Source organism: Ambystoma mexicanum, chromosome 6q (genome assembly GCF_040938575.1).
Source record: "Ambystoma mexicanum isolate Mex_15411 chromosome 6q, UKY_AmexF1_1, whole genome shotgun sequence".
In the NCBI taxonomy this organism is placed as follows: Eukaryota; Metazoa; Chordata; class Amphibia; order Caudata; family Ambystomatidae; genus Ambystoma; species Ambystoma mexicanum.
Genome location: NC_090937.1, coordinates 1,187,692,847 through 1,187,711,906, shown reverse-complemented (window position 1 = coordinate 1,187,711,906; position 19,060 = coordinate 1,187,692,847). Strand labels below are relative to the sequence as shown.

The window sequence follows — 19,060 nt, the reverse complement described above, 5'->3', positions numbered from 1 at the left end:
CGCGGTCCAAAAAAGTGAGAGAAAACTGCATGGCAAAAGATAACACATAAGAGCAGAGTTGCACAATGTGCAAATGCCGCCTGAAAAGCAACACTTTTCACTGACTTCAACGTTGTGTGTGCTGTTCCTCATTAGTCGCACCTAAACCAACAGGCATTTTACAACCGTGAGATGCTCTGACAGAGAAAGAGGAAGTAGCCAGGCAGAAATGTATTAACGGTCTGGGCTTCGTTTTAATAGTACACACCCATTTCAAGAATCTTTGTATAGCGTCTTAAGAATAGTGAAAGTAAATTACACTAAACGCCCTCAATTGGCACATACAATATTTACACCAGCAAGCAGCATTTGTGACAGTGGAAATGATTTTGACTTACAGATGTAGTCTGGTATGTGCTATTTACACTAGCGAACATTCTGAGATGCAGCACTGTTATACGGATAAACCCGTCATGGCTTCAGTTACACCTCGCTTTATTTCCATCAGGGTGTGTCCCTTGCATTTTGTGACACGCAGACAATTTCTTGTTACCGGTTCTGTGGCTGAGCAGTGTAGCCGTTTACTTTTTTGCCACAACAGGTATTTTGAAATCTTAACTGCTCAAGTTATACTCCTCGTTTGGGCCAATTCCAGGATTTTCAAAGCATCAGCACACGACAGCCACCTAGCGCGAAACATCACCTTTTGGCTTATATTTGTGGAGATGTGAGGGATCAGCAGAAAGGCACTTTGAATGGCAGCATGCTCTCATCTCAGGAATGTGGTATACATTTGGAGACAACCACCTAAATGTGTTGGAATTATACTGTAAATAATGGATATGTACAGTGCATTTACAATCTTGAAAGCACTCTGGGCAGTATAAAAGTTTATCACACAACTCTTCAGAGGTTTGAGACTTATAATAGGAGCTCTTTGTACACAGTTCATAAAAGTTCTTAAAGGTTGTGGCTGTTTTTTCTTCAATGCTTTGGCTGCTGCATGTTTTTGGTCCTAGTTTCCATAAATTCTTATTCAAATGTTCTCATTCTTTAAAATGCTGCTCTTCACTTCCAGATCGCTGAAAAGCTGCCATGTTTCATCTCCCATTAAAATGGATATCTGCAAGACAAGTTCAATAAATGTCATTTGAAGAAAAAATATGGAAATTGCTCACTCATGCTTGCTCTTAACACTGGATTAGTCACTGTGTAGACGTAAAATAAATATGAGCTATCGTCCAACTAACCTAAAGAAATCGATAAATAAATGATCTTAATTGCCAATCGACTTCTCGCGCCTCTGACAAGTTCCCATTTTTGGTACACTGTGATCAACGCAGACAAGCACATGGATGGCCGTGTAAATGAAGCACATGCATCATTCCAAATAACCTACTGCAGTGGCGACTGCCAAGAAACAAACAATGACTTGTGATTGTTAGGGAAATAAGGTCCAATTAGTAGGAATTTAAATAGTACTTTTTCACACAACCATCCTGTAGTAAAGCAACTGTTTTAAGATGCCAAATAGTGACCTTGAGTAGGAAATGAATACTGCAGTTGAGATACAAAGTCGGCGTCTTCTGCCCCAGAGGGAGGTCAAAGTAAATATTCTCATAGTGACCTGGTCGGATACTCCTGCACGGAATACAGGTAATTTAGGAAACAAGTGCAAATATATGCTTGTGAGGTGTTTTTGAATGTAAGATAAAGTGAAGCATCAACAATGCACTGATATTATGGAAATACGGTTATGATCCCTATTATAATAGCGTGGTCCGTCCCTGCTCTGGGCAAATCTTTGTCCCAATGCCCAATGCACCAGCGGACATGAACCAGGAGGAAAACGAAGCAAAGCCCAAGTAGGACATCCAGCAGCCAAAACCCCAAATCAAGAGCTCGGGGAAAGGACACAGGGCCCAGACAATATAACCAGACCTGCTACTTAAAACCAGCAACAGAGGCGTGGCCTGGCCAAGTACTGAGCAAAACATGCTTGATCGAGATCTCAGCAGAACGGGGCATGGCGGGCCAGATGGTCACATGATTCATCCTTTCCCCACCACATAATGCAGGATGCCGGCCCGAGGATGGATGGCAACACCATTGAGAGTCTTTTGTTGGGAAGTCATGTAACAGGGCCCTGCAGCGTTGGACAAGATGGTGCTTTGTCCTGGTGAGCTGCCTTCCTTGATATAGCGGAAATTCCCAGCTGGTGAGAGATCTGGCGAGGGCTTCTCATGTCCTGTGACATGATCGTGCCTCTGGTGGGAGGGACCGCCGTCCAGCAACATCCGGAGGCGATCCGCAGCTGAAACTCTGTTAGGGTGAGTTTTCATTTTAGCGCTAATTTCCTCCCACCTTAGAGACCCCCAGCTCTTTTGCTGAACTTTGGGACTTTGTACTTTTAACTATGTGTTTTCTGTTTTTATTTTGACTTTGGAGTCTGACAAACTCCATTGGCATCATCTTTACATTGTGACACACAGCACCTTCAGTGCAGTGACACAGGAAAGTCTCTTAAATACCTTCTCTTGGTGAAACTACTGTTTCCAAGAGCAGGAAAGTGAAATTGACTTTACTTACATGGTGTAACTTTCTAGACCCAGCAGACACCAACTTACAATAGGGTGCTGGAGGAGTTACTTAGTATCCCCTTTGTCAAGTTTCTCATGTAACATTTTTATGTTACCCTTTCTAGAATTAATGGCTGGTGGCAGTGGTTTACTTTTTCCTACCATTGTGTGTTTTTACCATGGGTTGCAATTGCAGCTGCAGTAAAACACCCATGGGTGCCCATTTCGTCAAAACGGCCACAGTCTTTTGTCGCCATTTCTTGTTGGAAAGGTTGTTCTTGAGATTTACTCTGCGCGCCAAACCCGGTTTGGTCCATTGGTTCGTTTTGTTTTTGGCGGGATTCACAAGTGAAGCCTGCCTCTGGCTCCAGCTAGTCTAGCAGGGCAGGAAGTGAGTGAGGTCCCCAAAACTCCCTGTGATTAGTCTCTTTGGTTACAGGAATGCACCAAAGGGCGATTGGCTGGAGGGCTGTCCTTGGAGGACAGCCACCCAGCTGTGTGATTGACAACTAGGTTGCGAATGAATGGGAGAAACCTGTATAAAAGGCAAGGCTTTTTGCTTGGAAGGCAGAGTCGACCACTGGACGAATCCGACAAAGAACTTGGAAGAGACGCCTGCTGCAACTCCTGGACCGTTGGTTTGCCCAGTGAAGCTCTGCTCCAGTGCCGAAGCTCCGAATTCGCCTCAGCTAGAGAAGACCTGCAAAGGACGACTTCTCTCCTTGGGTTGGTGGGACCAATCGACCCCAAAACGAGCTCATCTGGATAATCCTCTCAGAGCTGGCTGAACTTCCAATGCTGCTGCAGGAACTGAAATGCCAGGGAGAGGAACACCAGAATCGAGTAAGTGCCTTTAAGTCAGACCCGAGGTCCAGGAACATCCTCCGGACTCCCAGGAAGCAGGAATGACCAAGCCTGATCTACCTCAACGGAGTGCTGGACCCCTGATGCGAGGAAAGTCCATAGTGGTATCCAAGCACCACGGTGGTGCCATTTGCGAGAACCGCAAAGAGGTGAAACCACAAAGTTCCGCTGATCTGAAGTTTGCCCATTGCTGCCGCAGACCTTCAATTCGTAGTGCAGGAGTTCCCAGACGTCCTCCCTCTTGTCCCCATGAGTGAGGCCAAGGAACAACAGGATCTGCAGACCTACACAGGAACAGAAATCAGCTGGAACCAATTTCTTCTAACCAAAGGTACTGTAAAACTAAGGGGATTTACCTCTTGACGTGTAGCCTTGTTAGTTCTCAGTTGAGACTTGTCTTGGTTGCTTTTGCAGAGTTGCTTGCAGCTTTGCCCCTCACAAGCTTCCCGGCTTGTGGCCCTACAGTGATTCTATTTTCTCTACAAAGACTTCTAAAACATTGTACAAGACTTTTACTTACTTGCAAGAAGTGCTTCAGCTCATCTAGACTTTTGCTCAATTAACATTGGCTGGTCTGGCTCCCTGAAAGACTCTTCTTACCTATGACTTTGTGCTTGACATTTCCTCCAGGAAAGAGTTAATTTACTTTGCATTGGGTGGTTCAAAGGTACTTGCCTGCTTAAGAATATTTGTGTAACCTTTGTTTTATTCCCAAACCCTTTTCTTTGACACCAAACTCAGTATTGCTCTAAATGTGCCAGTGATATATCAATGTCCACAGTGTCCTAGTTATTTAAGTCACCTCAGGGTGTAGGAATTGTTGGGTGTCCCGACCCACGTTTGAGCTATCATGCTGCAACAGTTGGTGCTGTGGGCTTAGAAAATCCAAGATGGCCAAAAAGCCCACATGTGCGCCAAAATCCAGGAGAACCACGCAGTTTGTGCGCACACCAAAATGGCTGCCTAACTTGCCACCCACCAGTGCGAGCATGATGGGCCAGGGTGCCATGAGTGGAATGGGTGCCAAAGGTAAAACAGCAGCGCCTGTTAGCTCAAAAACGCTTTAAAATTACCTTGGGTTTCTCTGAATGCCAGCTCAAAATGCCTATTTTCAAACATTGCAACACATCCAAAAATCTCACTGAACACCAGCAGACATCTGGCAGAATGAAGTATGTGTGCATACAAAATCTGGGAAGTTGAAGAGACCCAAAACAATGTTCATAACAAGACTGGCTGAGCTCTGCAGGTCTGCAGCAGCCTAACTGAAACTGGATTTAAAACTACCAAAAATCGAAAATGTTTAAATTAACTGAGTGACCTACTTTTGAGTGTCACATAGTTTGTCACTGTTGAAATGTCATAGTTTTGAACTTAGAATCAGCATTCTAGCTACATATGTAAAAATTGTATGTTTGATTTAAACTGGGAACAAAAAGTGACATGTTAGCTAAATTCTGGCTTAAAGGAACTGAATTCTGCCTGACAACTTCCCCCCAATTGGAGTGAAACTGGATCCACAGCAGTTCTCAGGCCTGGCTGCATTCTGAGGGGAGGTTACCCCTCTCTGATTGAATTACCAAGGGACTGCTAGAGACTAAACAAAGGACCCAGGCAGAGGGTTTATTGGGGGGCTGTAAAATAGCTTCCTCTTGGCAGAAGCTGGGAGGGGCAGGGTCTCTGAGCTTGGCAGAAACTGGATAAACTGGTTTCTACACCATGTGACCTGGGAAGCCACACCCCTGTTGGCCAGAATATGATGTTAAGAAAGATGTATAACTCATGGTGCGGACTTGTCAAAATTATTTAAATGATACCATAATTCTTGTGATTTTTCGGTGCACGTTTTAAGACGCGTTAGGAATTTGTGTGATGTTCTGGGGCAAAACCCTGCTATTTATTGACACCACAGACTCTGTGTTTAAGCTAGAGACATGGGAATTTACTGGAGTATGTATGGACAGGCCGTGTATATGTGTATAATTTTTAATGAAAAACCAATGTTGCAAAACCAGTTAAAAAACGCAAAATGTTGCCAGTTCTGAATGCGAGCTCTTAGAAACATCAGAGTTTGAACAGAGTATACCTCATGTGATCCGTGATGGGTGCATGTAATTTCAAACCACTGTGTATCTATGAAATATGTCTTTAGGTCAAATATAGATTTGTGTGTAATTTGACAGGGGAGTGTCCTTTCTGCAAGCCATTAAATGACATCATTCTGACACACAATCCTGTTCTCCAGTGAGAACGCAAAGAATTCTCCAACCTATCAGAACTCTGAAGGGGTTGGGCCTAGAAAGCTAGCCTCTCCACCCACTTTCAAAACACATAAAAAGAGACTGCTGGGACAGGTAGAGACATTCAATTCCATTTGCTGCGGAGCATGCTGACCGACGACTTCACATCCAGAGTGTAACGCTCAACTGATTCCCATAGAGGCGCCGGTCTTGACTGGGCGTATACCGTATCTGCAAAGGTGATGTGTAACACACGGCTGGCTCTTTGGGCTGGACCTCTGTGCACTGTATGTCTGACTTGAAGGGTAAGATGTCTGCAGATAGAAAATATGGGAGTAAGGAACTGGGTTATTGAATGTCTCTCTCTTCTTCCCCTTCTCTTCTCCTGTAGAACCCCAAAGGTTAACGCTCTCACCTTAGGTAAGTGAACGCCGTGCTCTCCATCTGCCTCGGGGCAGGGTGCTGTAACCAGTTTCTTCACTGGATAAGGGGAGCAGGCCTCTTGACTTCAGAGGACTGCTGTCCGTCGTTTACTGCACGAACAGTAAGTTTCGAGTAATTCTAATGTCTTTAAAGTCTTTAGTAATGATGTTTCTTGTTTTGTAGGGTTCCGGCGATGGCGGATGACGGGCTGAAGTGAGTTGAAGATGGAGCCCGTGTGATGAATAGAAGCGCCTGGAAGCACGTAAGTAAGCGCTTGTTGCCTGCTTCACGAAGCGCTCTAACTGTCTTTTTATTTTGCAGGTACAAGTTCGGAGCGGCTGCAGGGTGCCGGAATACCCACTGGGTTAGATGTGGAAAGGAGTAATGGCACGTGAGTATTAAAGTTCCCCAATGTCTTTAAACGCACCTTGTTTTGTCTTTCAGATGCGGGATGCAGCGCCGAAGGCCTCCGGAGCGTGCAAAGAGTTGGTAAGCTTTTGTCTTTCAGATGCCGGAATGCAGTGTGAAGACCTCCGGAGCGCACGAAGAGTAGGTAAGCCTTTGTCTTTCAGATGCCGGAATGCAGGGCGAGGCGTTGGTGACAGCCGATGGACCAGGTAAGTGAAGAGCTGTCACTGAAGACCGTAATGCTAACCTGTTCTTTCTTGTCTTTATAGGTGTTCCTGAAGACTGGATTCAGGATGGTAAGCCTTTTTCCTTAGGCCCAGGATCAGATGCAGAAGACACGATGAGCGTTCTGCTGCAGAGGATGCAGAATAACGCAAAGCAAGATTCATCCATCGGGTGTGGTTTAAATAGCCTCCTGTAGTGCTTAGGTGTCTCCTTCCACAGCCACGCTTAGGTAAGAAAAGAGTTCCTGCTTTCCAGAAGAGTTCCAGTGTTCTGAATCTAGGGAGTGGCTCCTGCCCCACCCAACAGGAAAAGTAGTTCCAAACAGAAGAGGATCAGAGGCTCAACTGGCAGGCAAGTAAGCAGCATGGTCTGCTGCAGGTAAGTCCACCCAAGCATTATGAGCCCGGCGCTTCCAGCGCTGGGACTGGGCATACTTATGAGCCTGGTGCCACTGGCGCCAGGACTGGGTCCAAAAGGTCCCAATTGGGACTGGTTGGCACTCGGAACCTGGGTTATGGATCTGCTTCCAAGGGAGTTGGGAAAACCCTGACCTTTTGGAAGCAGAGATCATGACACAGAGATCCTACACTTAGACTTCCAAGCTAAACAGAGACTACAGAACTTTGAACCAAGAAGGCTCACTGCAAGCAAAAGTATTTGTCAGCAGGCCCCAAAAATCATTTGCAGACTATCAACAGCCGGGCGAGCTGTTTGAATTCCCTGCCTAGAACATTGCCGGGACCGGTAGCAGTGTCCAGGAGCCGTGCAGATCAGCGCTGTGTCCGGAGAAAGCGGGACCAGGAGCCGTGCAGACCGGTGCTAGACCAGAACAGCAGAACCCAAGATCCAGGAGCAGTGCCGGTGACCCAGAAAGCAGAGCTGTACTCGGAACCGGAGACCAGATCGCTGTGAAGTGCTGTGCGCAGTGACCGGATCCGTGACAAAGTCGCCTTCCTGTCCAAAATCTCTTGTGAGTACTCAGCAAAACTCAGAACCTATCCCTTAGTTTAATATAATATAATTCAATCTATTTAACCTAAGTACAACTGTCACCTGTCATTTTCTAGCTGCAAGCTGTAACCTGTCGCTTTGAACTTTTAAAATTTCAAATCCGAAAAACTACCTTTATTTAATCGTCCGTATCTCTGGAACCGTTTGGGCTAGGAACTTGGTTTAACTTTCCACTGAAAGCTTAGAATCTCAGCTTAGAACCGACTTGCTACTCCTTATACTTTTGCCGTAATTGTGATTCACGCATTCGCGAATTTTGCCGCGATTCGCGATTTGGTTAAAAATCCAGCCACGTGTGAAAACAGCAGCTTCCTTGCTTTCCTTTGCCAAAAATTCGTTTAACCTGCTAGTTACTCCTAGATCCTTGCTAAAGTGAGCCTGAACTCATCCCAAGTATATTTCACTCACCCTGAACCTCCTAAAGGGAATTAAAACCATTTTCAGCATATTCCTCACTTCATTGCCAGCACATATAAAAGCATTTTGGGCCTGTGTTTCAAACTTCTGTAGTCTAAGCTTGCTGGGGTGAACTGAATTACATTTGATTGCATTTCTAAGAACTGTGTGCTCTCCTCTTCATTTCCTTATATTGCATAAGGGGGGGAGTGGATTGCCAGAGAAAAGTGATTACATTGTTTTGTTGAAATCATATTGAGTATTTTCTGTATTGCATTTTCATTCAACATTGCATCCATCTGAAACTAGATAAAGCATTCTCTACCACCTTATTCTTCTGTTCCTATTCCCAAGCGTGCTACCTCATCCTTTATACTACTCCTGGGTAATCAAATCAGTTTATTAGTAGAACATTACCCATTGTTGTTAACTGCTCATGTTCTGAAGTGTGATATTAATTATTAATTATTATAAAGTGTGATATATATATATTGTTTACATTCTCAAATATATCGTTTAAACTTGCAAAACAGAACTACTTCTTGGCTCAGTGGGGCCAGGGGGGTTCCAAGAGAGGGGTGTTATATAGGGGTAGCCATCCAGAACTCATGAACTGGACATAAAGATATATCAATAAGGGTTTCCATTCAGTATCCCAGACTAGGCATTGACTTAGCTGTAGTGCTGGATTGAATCCTCTTACAGAATCATCTGTGTGCAATCCCAAATGGGTACTTGCTAATTTAGAGAAATTAAGAGTGTGTATTTTGAAGTGCATTTTTGTGTTACTTATATATTGCTCCCTTCTGAAGAAGGCTTATTCAACTGACTGTTAAATAAATCAATAATTGTTTAATCAAGAAACCTTGAGTGTAAGAGTTTATTTTAATACTTGTAAAATACTGTGTAAATACCCTACTGCTCACACTGACCCCTCTTGAGATAAGCCTGGTTGCTCAGCCACACTATCAAACTGTGTAGTATAGACGTATACCAAAGGTTGGGTTACCTATTGCCAGGAGGACAAGGTTGGTGTAGTCTCCCAAAGGGTACTGCATACAATCTTGCCCAACAACCTCTGATGCAGAGGCAAGTGAACTTTCTTCGCTCTTTCTGTGATTAATCCTGCAGAGTCCTCCCAAAGACCTTCCCTAAAGTCTGCTCCCAGGTGGCCATGTAAAGGCAGGCACTTCCTGATCCTGACCGTCGGGGATGGTATTAGCCAAGAGGATGACCTGGGAGGAGAAGCGCCCCAGAAGAACAGGAGGATATTTGAGTGAAACACAGTATTTGTCTTGCCTAAGGAAGGAACACATCACCGATGCCAGACTCTGTAATGGCTTGCTGTGAAAGAGAGCTGTTATTTTCCCAAGCTAACTATCGGAGGTAGGTGAAAACAATCATAATCCGTTATGTATTTGCAGTAAGAAAACTCCCTTTAAAATCACTAATATCAATAGTGATGAAAGCTCCTATGACTTCCAGAGTATTAAAAGAGGAGTTTTTAAATATTACCAATTTAGACCATGAAAACTCTCATTCCTCTGTAAAGCCAAATCCTTTCTTTAAATCTTAGAATACTTTTTTAAGGAGTATACATGAGAAGAGAAAAGAACTTGGTATTGATATTTCCACTCGAAAAACTGATTTTGACATTGTGGACTCAAGTCCCATAATGCCTAAAGTACTGGGGCGAGGAAGAGGGCTGCAGAGGCACGAGACTGCAAATTGCAGCCTATAAGTGGTAATGAACTACACCTGAGGGAGACTGGGAGGCGTAAAAGGCCCCCTCAGGTGCAGGCCATGGAGAAGAGTAGTAGCAGAAGGTGGAGTAATTGTGGCACCTCCACATGGCAGCAGAAGCAGACGGAGGAGAGCAGAGACGTAGGGACCACTGTTGTGTACCGAACGAATGTCGGTACTGGGAGGGTCTCTGCTGCCCGAGACCTTAATTGCAGAGGTTGTGCAGCAGGAAGCATTGGGCGTAACAGCTCTCCCCCTGAGGACCACAGCTGCACAGGTTGCACAGCGAGAAGTGTGCAATTTGAAGGCTTTTCCATTTGTCAAACAGGCTCCAGTGGCAGGCAAGCACCGGGAAGCTGTGGGAGCAAGGAGAGCTCCTTTTCGGACAAGCGTGGGCAGCGGGACGCTGAGAAGGCGATGCCCAGCCACGCAGGAAAGCAGAAGCAGAGGACCTGGAGGCAGTGAAGCAAACAGACACGCATGCCAGGCCCGGTGAGTTCATGAGTAGATTGTGACACAGAAGCACTCAAGTCCAGGCTCTGTAAGCATAAGCAGATAGACAGTGTAACCGTGTAAAGTGGGGCAAGAAAGATTGTTTTGAATACCGAACTGACATTGATTACCCTTTTACAAACTAAGTTGGTTTAAAATGAAGCAAGTGGCAGAACAAGAATGTATCCCTCAGACCAGAAGGGTGTGATTGTATCATGTGGGACAGATTAAAGACCAGTATAAAGAAAGGGCAATAATTTGAGAAACCAATTGTGAGGGGTCAGCAATGTAAGGCGGACAGATGCTTATGGTTTTCTCAATGTTAGACATTTTATTAATAACAGAGTGCAAATAAACCCTTACTAAACCTACTCTACCAGGGAGTGCCCTGCCTACTCAAGTACAAAGGGGATTTCTTCTAGCATACACACAACTGGCCCTCACACTAAACATTCAAAGTAAAGATTGAACATAAAAAAAATGAAAACCAAACAACCAGTGACTTGGATGACCTTCACCTGACCTGGGTAGGTCCCTTTCCCAGGATTGTCCAAAGTCAATATCTCCAAGTGTTCATAAAGAAAGTGAGTACCCGGCGAGGGACAATGAGTTTGAAACAAGCAATCTCATTGGCCCTCACCGGGGCTTTACACCCGAGCGAGAATCCCTGGAATCCTTCTCCCCACTACGTTCCTCCTTTACCAGGCAGGGGGGTGTGGCAGACACTCAGCCAATGAGGAGGCTCGGAACGGGGTAATCCCTGCTCTGAGCCACCACGCTGCTTTAGGCTGCCCTCTTCCCCCACCAGGGATCAAGTTAAGTATTTCCCCCCCCTACTTTCCCCCCAATTCCAAACAATCCCCTACCTGCCCTCGCCCCCCACTTACCTGCTTAATGGTTAATTTCGGGAGCGAACGTGCTGGGAACACTTCTGTCCCCAGAGCGTCCGCTCCCGATCCGCAAAAGGCTGTCATGGAAAGGAAGAAGGGACTACATGTAGTCCCTTCTCTCCTTTCCATGGCTGCCATTTTCTTTGTTTATATTTTTATTATTTTTTGAATGGCCGCCATGAAAAGGGTGAAGGGACTACTTATAGTCCCTTCTCCCTTTCCATGGCACCCATTTTATTTGGGCCCTGGGGCATTACCTGATTCAGTAATGCCCCTGCGCCTCGGGGTTTATTGCTAAAGTAAAGTCTTGAATTCGTTCTTGAACGTTCCAAAATAAACAAAAGTTCACCCAAACACAAATCCACTGGTAACAGTTCTTTAGCTTTCCCATTGAAAAGTTCCCCTTCCAATTCCAGCAAAGATAACAGCACCAATGGTAATCCTGGATATCCTCTTTCCAGGATGGTATTGACACAGTTCAAAGATAAAAGGAGCACTTCTCCTTCAACAACTGTCCATGTGTTTATAACCTCTGTAGTGTCTTTGATATAATGTGTCAGGGTGCTTCTTCTTAGGCTGTTGCTTTTTCTTGACAACTCCCTTCTTCTACTGTAACTGTGGAGGCGGGCTCCTTAGCTCTATAGTATGCCACTGCTTCAACCACCATTAATACAACATTCACTGACAGTATTATAGACAACCACAGTTCTGATATTCCTGCTTCAACTTGGCATTTTATGATGGTTAGGCAATTTAAAGATAAGACTCTTCGACTTCCACAGGTAGACAAGGCACTCTGCGTTCCTATGTTATGAGAAAAGGCAGACTCTTTCCCTCTTCTGTCTGTGTTACTGCCACAAATATAATCTGCATTTGCTTCCAGACTGCTTCTCTCTGAACTTCAACCGTCTCAGCATTACATATTGTTGACTTATCTTTTAACAGGCTCCCATCTCCCTTCCCCAGCTTTATTCACACCTTCTTGGGTCCAGTAGCTACCCTGAAGCTGTATTTCCACTCTTCCAGTTTTGGATAACCTTGTCACTCTTGTATCTGAGGACACCTCACCATTATAACAAGTTTAACAACTCCAGAATACAGGTGGTTAGATTTCAATGGGTCTAGTTTCACTATAGAAAGGATTCACCTAAGGGCTTTGGGGGCTATGTGTTCTTTTTAATTCAGAAACCTGTACGTTTAAAGAATACTTGTTCTGGCTGTTACAAGTTTCAAGCTTCACAAGAAAAACAGTTGTAGATACACGTGACCACTCTTTGATGAAGATTTTCAACTTAAAGAACCGTAAGCACTTGCATTCCCTTTCATTAGAAAAGAGTGATACTTTGACTCTGATCGGGAATCACAATTGTGAACATGCAACCTTTCTTTGTTGTAATATTCCTTTAACAGTTTGTTAAAGTTAGTTCAAACTTTGAGTGATTTAGAAAAGCATTCCCCTACCCGGGAATTGTCCTGCTGGGAGACACAGGATAAGGACAGTTCCCGATGACAGGCAATCTGGCAGATCTCTGCACGCGCTTACTGACTGCAGCTAAAATCTCAATCGTCATGCTATGCACACCTCTGGAGGGCCCAGCGATCCCTGTATGGTCGGTAAAGTATTGGGATATCGCCGCAGCTGAGAAAATCACTGCCTTCTGCCTCAGCAAAAGAAACAAGTTTTATAACATCTGGACCCCATTTTTGGACTATGTGCAGAGATGTCCTGGACTAGCCAGGCAGCCACCATCTCTCCGCTGGCTGACGAAAATGGTCTGATAGTCTAGGTGCCCCCCAGACTGTGAGAATGGTTGTTTAACCCATCACTACCACTGAACTTGTGCCCTGTAACACTGACCAGAGACTGCTGCGACCCCTCGCCTGGAGTACTCCCCCCTCCCCCTGTTCTTCACCTCAGTTGAGGTTATGTTAATCTTTCTTTATGTTATACCTTAACAGCATGTCAAAGAATGGTGACGCTCTTGTTATTTATAAATGCCAATAAAAAGTCATGTTGAAAAAGAAAAGCATTCCCATTCTTAATTGGAGACACGCAACCACTCCGGTAAAGTTATACAGTTAAACAATGGGCAATGGAAAGCTTTTCATTTTATGCGAGCACTCCGACTTGCATTAGATGTGCGCGAGATACATTGACTAAAAACTTCTACTCGCTCCTACTCTTATGCAAGGTACAATTGAGCTGGTAACAGTTACCGGCAGGGTTTTTCAGTGAACCTAAACACAGGGCTTCACTCACCAGCTCCAGGAACACTGCGGTTGCGGGCTGCTTCCATTCACGACTTCTCCCTCCTTCTACTACGACTACTACTTTAGGCACTCTTGGAACCCACACCCCTCTGCAGTAAGGGTGTCTCCGGTCTGGCCTCAACCACAGGGAGCGTCCATCACTCCAGTCCCTCGGCTTGCTTCTGCACAAAGGCCTCAGGTATCAGCATGATCATGGCTCTGCAATTACAGCTACTAGCTGCACCTGGGAAGACCTTCAATCTTGGCACATGTCGCTCAGTGCAGCCACGGCAAGGTAGGGTTTGTGAACCTCAGAACCTGCAGGTGAAATCTACTCTGCTATCGTCCCGGCGCCCCTTAAGTGATCACACTTCCTCATGAACTGCCAGCCTTGTGCTCTTCGCATTCTGCTACTACTGCCAGCCTTCCAGCTCCTGCTCCTTCCCCAGCTCCTTCTTTCTTCCCCCTTCCTGCTGCAGCCTTTTATGCCTCTCAGGTGGGGCAATTGATTTCAGGTGCAGGACCTTAATGTTAATTGCCTGACCTTGACAAAGGCTGTTCGGCCTACTTGCCGGTCCTTCATTGCTACATGCCTCTAAAGACCTGTTCTTCATCTCAGTACCTGGGGGATTCTGGGACATGTAGTTCCCTTTAATGAATTTAGATTTTCCCACCTTTTATACTTTTAAGGGTAGCTTTACTTCCGAGTATTTTTGGAAGAGGGATTGTGGCTTTCAATGTTAATAGAGACAGATGGTATAGAAAAGGCCATATTTACACCATCCCTTGTAGCATACCTTTGGTATTGAGGAAGAGGTTTGTTTTTAGGGATGCAAAAGATGTGTTCTTTTGATCTAATATGTTGCAGTGTTACAACCTTAGAATTTGTCATTTCAGTTTTAGTAGTAGGTTGATGTATGTTAAAATGACAATAAGCCAGAACCTCTTCTGACATGGTGGTAAGAGTATCCTTTTTATAGGAAAAATACTGTGTCTCCTCACTACCCTGGGCCTGGTCTCCACCCAGGTGATGCTCCTGCAGTCCACCACCAACAGGATTGGGAAGTGTTTGCCTTCTCCTGGCCAGCTGGGGCTAGACTTTAGGCAGGGTTTTGGTGAGGGATCTCCAGGATGCCTTAAAGAATACAAACACTGCAAAAGCCAAATGAGAATCATACCATGACACATGGCCTAGTAAGATCGTTATTTTGTCCTCCCTTTGTTTCCCCCGCCTTGTCTCGTTGCGCCTAGATACACTTGTGTACAAGCGCGTCATAAATGCCACATCATATCATACCAAGGCAAGACATAAAGCAACAACATTGCCAAAGCCAGGAGGGGGCAAGTAAGAATTCAATTGTCTAAAACATATTGCCCGTATGTAAAGGAGGTCATAAGAGGAACTGGCTTAAACGCACATTGCCAAAGCCAAGGAGTGAGAAAGAATTATTGTCAGCATTTGGTCTATACAGACATTGGAAAACAGGAGTGACAGGAGAGCTGCCCTTCTGATAAAAGGCATTTAGGAGGAGTGAGGCATAGCCTGCATCGTGTGTGGCAATCACAAGTGTGTAACGAACAGCTTCAGTGTAGTTCTGGTTTCCCCTGAAGAAATACCTAAACTTGACGTTGCAGAGCAAAGGTTTCTAACCTGTTTGAAGTTGACCATTATCACAGAAGTACTTCTAGTTAATAGTTTTATTCTGTCCTGGCAGGAGGGTGCACCAGGGCAGAGAACTTTGTAGTAGGAGGCCTGGCAGGTGAGTGGACCAGGTGGAAGTTATTGAAGTACTGTAATGTGGTAAAATGCTTTGAAGAAGTGGTAGAACCACTAAGATGTTCTTGTGAAATGTTGTCTCGGGAGGATAGCTCAGTGGCAATGTGCTTGCCATGGAAGCAAGACAACACGGAGCAACACAAGTTCGATCCCCGGATCCGCGCTTAAAAAACTCTGGGTATTAAGCTCGTTATAAATAAACAATTACAGAATGATCCTGACAAATGAATATTGCTGAAGTAAGTTTTCTGTGAACTGTTGCAGATTCATCTAAGACTGTTAAAACAAGTGGATAATGAACTGTTGCAGAAGTATCCTGACAAAGACATTTATGTTGATCCTAATGCGCTGTGGAAGTTTTCTTGGTTCATTCAAAGAACTTGTGTAGAGGAACAGTTGAATGCCTCTTCAGGAAGTCCCACCCCCTCCTTCCAATATGTTGGGAATCTGAGACTGCACCATGCCCGACACCAGTAGTTATGACCATACCACGAGTGTTTGAGAAAAGTTATCCACTGAGAAAACCATACCAGATGTATGCTCGAAGAGATGAAAATCTAATGGAGAAGCGCATATGAAAATGAGAGAAAGGGGAGCAAGTGACGTCACAAGAGATGAGCATGGCACACTGAGAACATATGCTGAAGAAAATGTATTGACTTTACAGAACCCTGATGACGAAATAAAGAATTGAGCGAGCATTCATATGTGAAAAGGAGATTGCATGTGTGAAGAGCACTGCAGAAAATGCAACCAATTCAATCACTGTACAGATGCAATAACGCAAGTAGATTAAGCAACCATAGAAGCTGGCTATAAGTAGTAAATAGACTGCAGGAAAGGTCGCCATTATATAGAAACTGGACATTGGACTTGTATATTAGTAAACTCAAACCCACAGAGAAAGAAGGATTGAAAGCTGTGTCTCAGCAAGAAATTTGTGAAGACCGTGGACCTGGACGGTGAAGTTGTCTGGCCTGGTATCAAAGTCGGAGCAAGCCAAGGCTGGTTATCTATTCTCAAAGGCAGTGAACGTGAGAAGCTGAATCTTCCCTTGTTAAGAGAAGAAAAAAAGAACACCATGTGTGCCAGGTTTATTTGTTTAAAAGACATTTAATTACTGTAGAATGGACCAGATCGTGGTCTCTTGTTACGTGAGCCAAGAATTAAAATGGAGATGGGCATGCAGTCCCAGAACTAAGATATGTGTGCCGAGTTCAAAGACAATCATCATGGCAGAAGGCATGGGTGATGAGACGTTGGGCTAACTGGATGGGGTGGTAAAGTCAAGACCACCTCACAGCACCTGGGTATAAGCTTACATGCTGCTAAATGAACAGAATGTTCCAGACATGGCACAAGCGTGCCAACCAATTGTAGAGGGCCATATAACAAAGAGTCTTATAGTTTGAGAGCGAATGATAAGTTGCGTTCTTAATAGTGTTGAGGAGAACTTGCACTAGAAGAGGGCACAAGTTGTTCACCTGATAGTAGAGACTCAATCACAACCCAACCCCTTATAAAAAGTATACTTAGATGTTCTCCTTTTCCACATAGTATGACATCGAGTATGATGAATTTTTTGTATAAAAGATTGTTTTTATGTTATTTGCGCCGAGGGCTCGAGCGAATGTCTGTTGATGTCCGTTTCAGACAATTGATGAAAAACAGAAAGACTTTGCCATCTTCCTGAGTTGGTTCGATTATTTGGTAATAGAGTTATTCTGTCTCCCATCCACTTCATAAGTGTTACCAAAAAGGGCTCCAACGCTCATGTGGTAGAACTGCGGATGGTTCTGATCCAAGCTAGTTTGTCGCCAGAGCTTCGGACGATTGAACATCCTCTGCCATCTAGCTGCAAGATTGCAGGGTTTCCTGTGGAGAGCAGCCGAATAGAAAACTTGCAAGTAGAGTCGAGACTGTGGGCAGGTCCCCCTTTGATGAAATCCCTGTTTGGTTTCCACGGGCGCTCTGCGGTACGGAAGGCAAAGTGGTCGGTTGGAGGAGGAGACGATACCGAAGCTCTTGAGCCAATTGACAACTGAATGGTGAGTAGACTGAGGGGAATGGCAAACTGAGGGAATGGGAATGTGTTAAGTAATAGGAAATATTGTGTAGAGATAGAGAGACCTGGCCTAAGGGGACTTCAGCAGGAGACATCTCAAACTTCAGTCGGAGTTGAGAGAAACACCAATGTGTAAACAGGTTTACATAAGGTGATGTCTCACACCCAATAACAGGGTATCTATATAAAGAGGCGAGGAAGAGAAAAAAAAGCATGATCAGAGATTTATGTAAATGTGTAAAGTTGGCTAGTTTGTCTCGTTTGCCTGTTAAGTAGAAATATTGGAGAGGCAGTAGAAGTTGTGAAATCATTGTGAAATAATTGAGAAGCTATAAGCAAATACCTTAGTGAAGAGGTTGGTACCGACACAAAGGTACACAGTTAATTGAGAGACTAGAGGTTTGAGCGCTGATTGATGATGCACACTATTTAATATTTTTGAAGTATTGGAAAGAAAGTGATTTGAAAAACATTTAATAAATCTGGTAAGTCTTGACAGTCAATTGGGACTTGTCATCATGGGCAATACTCCTATTATGCACTTAACCAATACACTGCCAATGCACATGCCCAAGCTCAAACAGTATAGTGCGGAATGGGTAAAAGGCACAGCAGATAAAATGTTCATGCCGTGGCCACAAAGGGGATCGCTGGTAAAAGCGGTATTGCAACACATGACCGCATACTTGCACGCTGCGTACATGGGGAAGAAATTGGAGAAAAGGCCAACTATTTTAGAGCTCTGGAAAATGTACCAGGAAGAGAGCGAGAGGATAGGCCACTTGAGGAGTGGATGTTTAGCCAATGTAGGAAGGAAGGTGGTGAGCTGTCAAGTCCCCTTTCTTCACCTGAAGAGAAAGGCGCTAGTGTGCAAGATGTGAAGCAGCGGCAGGGTATAGTAATCCGATATACAAACGGCCCGCTTATAGTAGTGACGATAGTCCAGAGGAGAATAAGAGAAGAGGGGAGATTTTTAGGACTATACATGAGAGGAAAGAGTGAACAGTTGAATGTGTCAACAGAAATAGAAAGACATCAAGAGATGGAAAGGAGAAAAGGAGTAATCTGACGAGGTAATGCTCGTGGCAGAACAAATGGATGGAAGGGCAAATATTACTCAAGCTAGATGGGAAAAGCATCAAGGAAGTCAGGCAAAGGGAAGATGAGGATGAACAAAATAGAAGGGATAGGAAACGAGATCAAAGATTGAAGGAAGATGAACATAAAAGAAAGAGCAGGGAATGACGAGAGCAGATGTAGCAAGAGAAAGAATATCTGACAATAGGCAGAGAGTGATAGAAGAAAGAAATCGATTGGAAAGAGGAGGAAGAAGAAGCACAAATATTGAGGAGCAGAAGAATACAGAGGTGAAGAGAGGAAGAGGAAAGGAGGGCAGGAGTGAGGAAAAAAAAGAGCAAAAACAAGGAGGAAGATGGAGTTAAGAGAGAAGCGAGAAAACAAAGGGAGTTAGATGAAGAGCTAGAATGAAGATGGACACAGCAGAAATCTGAGTCCAGACTTATTCGAAGAGAGCCGTGGGAAAAAACAGTGGCATTATTTTAACCACATTTTATGTCAAGGGTTGCCTGAGCCAGTACAGAGGCAGATGAAGAAACTGGTGGGAATGGAAGCAAAACCATGGTCTGAGATGCAGTTGACAATAGTGCATCATTGCTGGCTATTACAGGAGAAGAATAGGAAAAACGATGAGGCTAGGC

General features: G+C 44.5%; 1 protein-coding gene across 1 annotated transcript in view; it reads right to left on the bottom strand.

Moving 5' to 3' along the window:
• Positions 1-209: 209 nt before the first annotated feature.
• Positions 210-19,060, bottom strand: part of RELL1 (RELT like 1) — a 369,210-nt gene continuing 350,359 nt past the window's right edge. The window contains exon 8 of the mRNA XM_069631821.1: positions 210-1,102. The gene's annotated coding sequence lies outside the window, so the exon portion shown is untranslated. The remainder of the gene's footprint in view (positions 1,103-19,060) is intronic.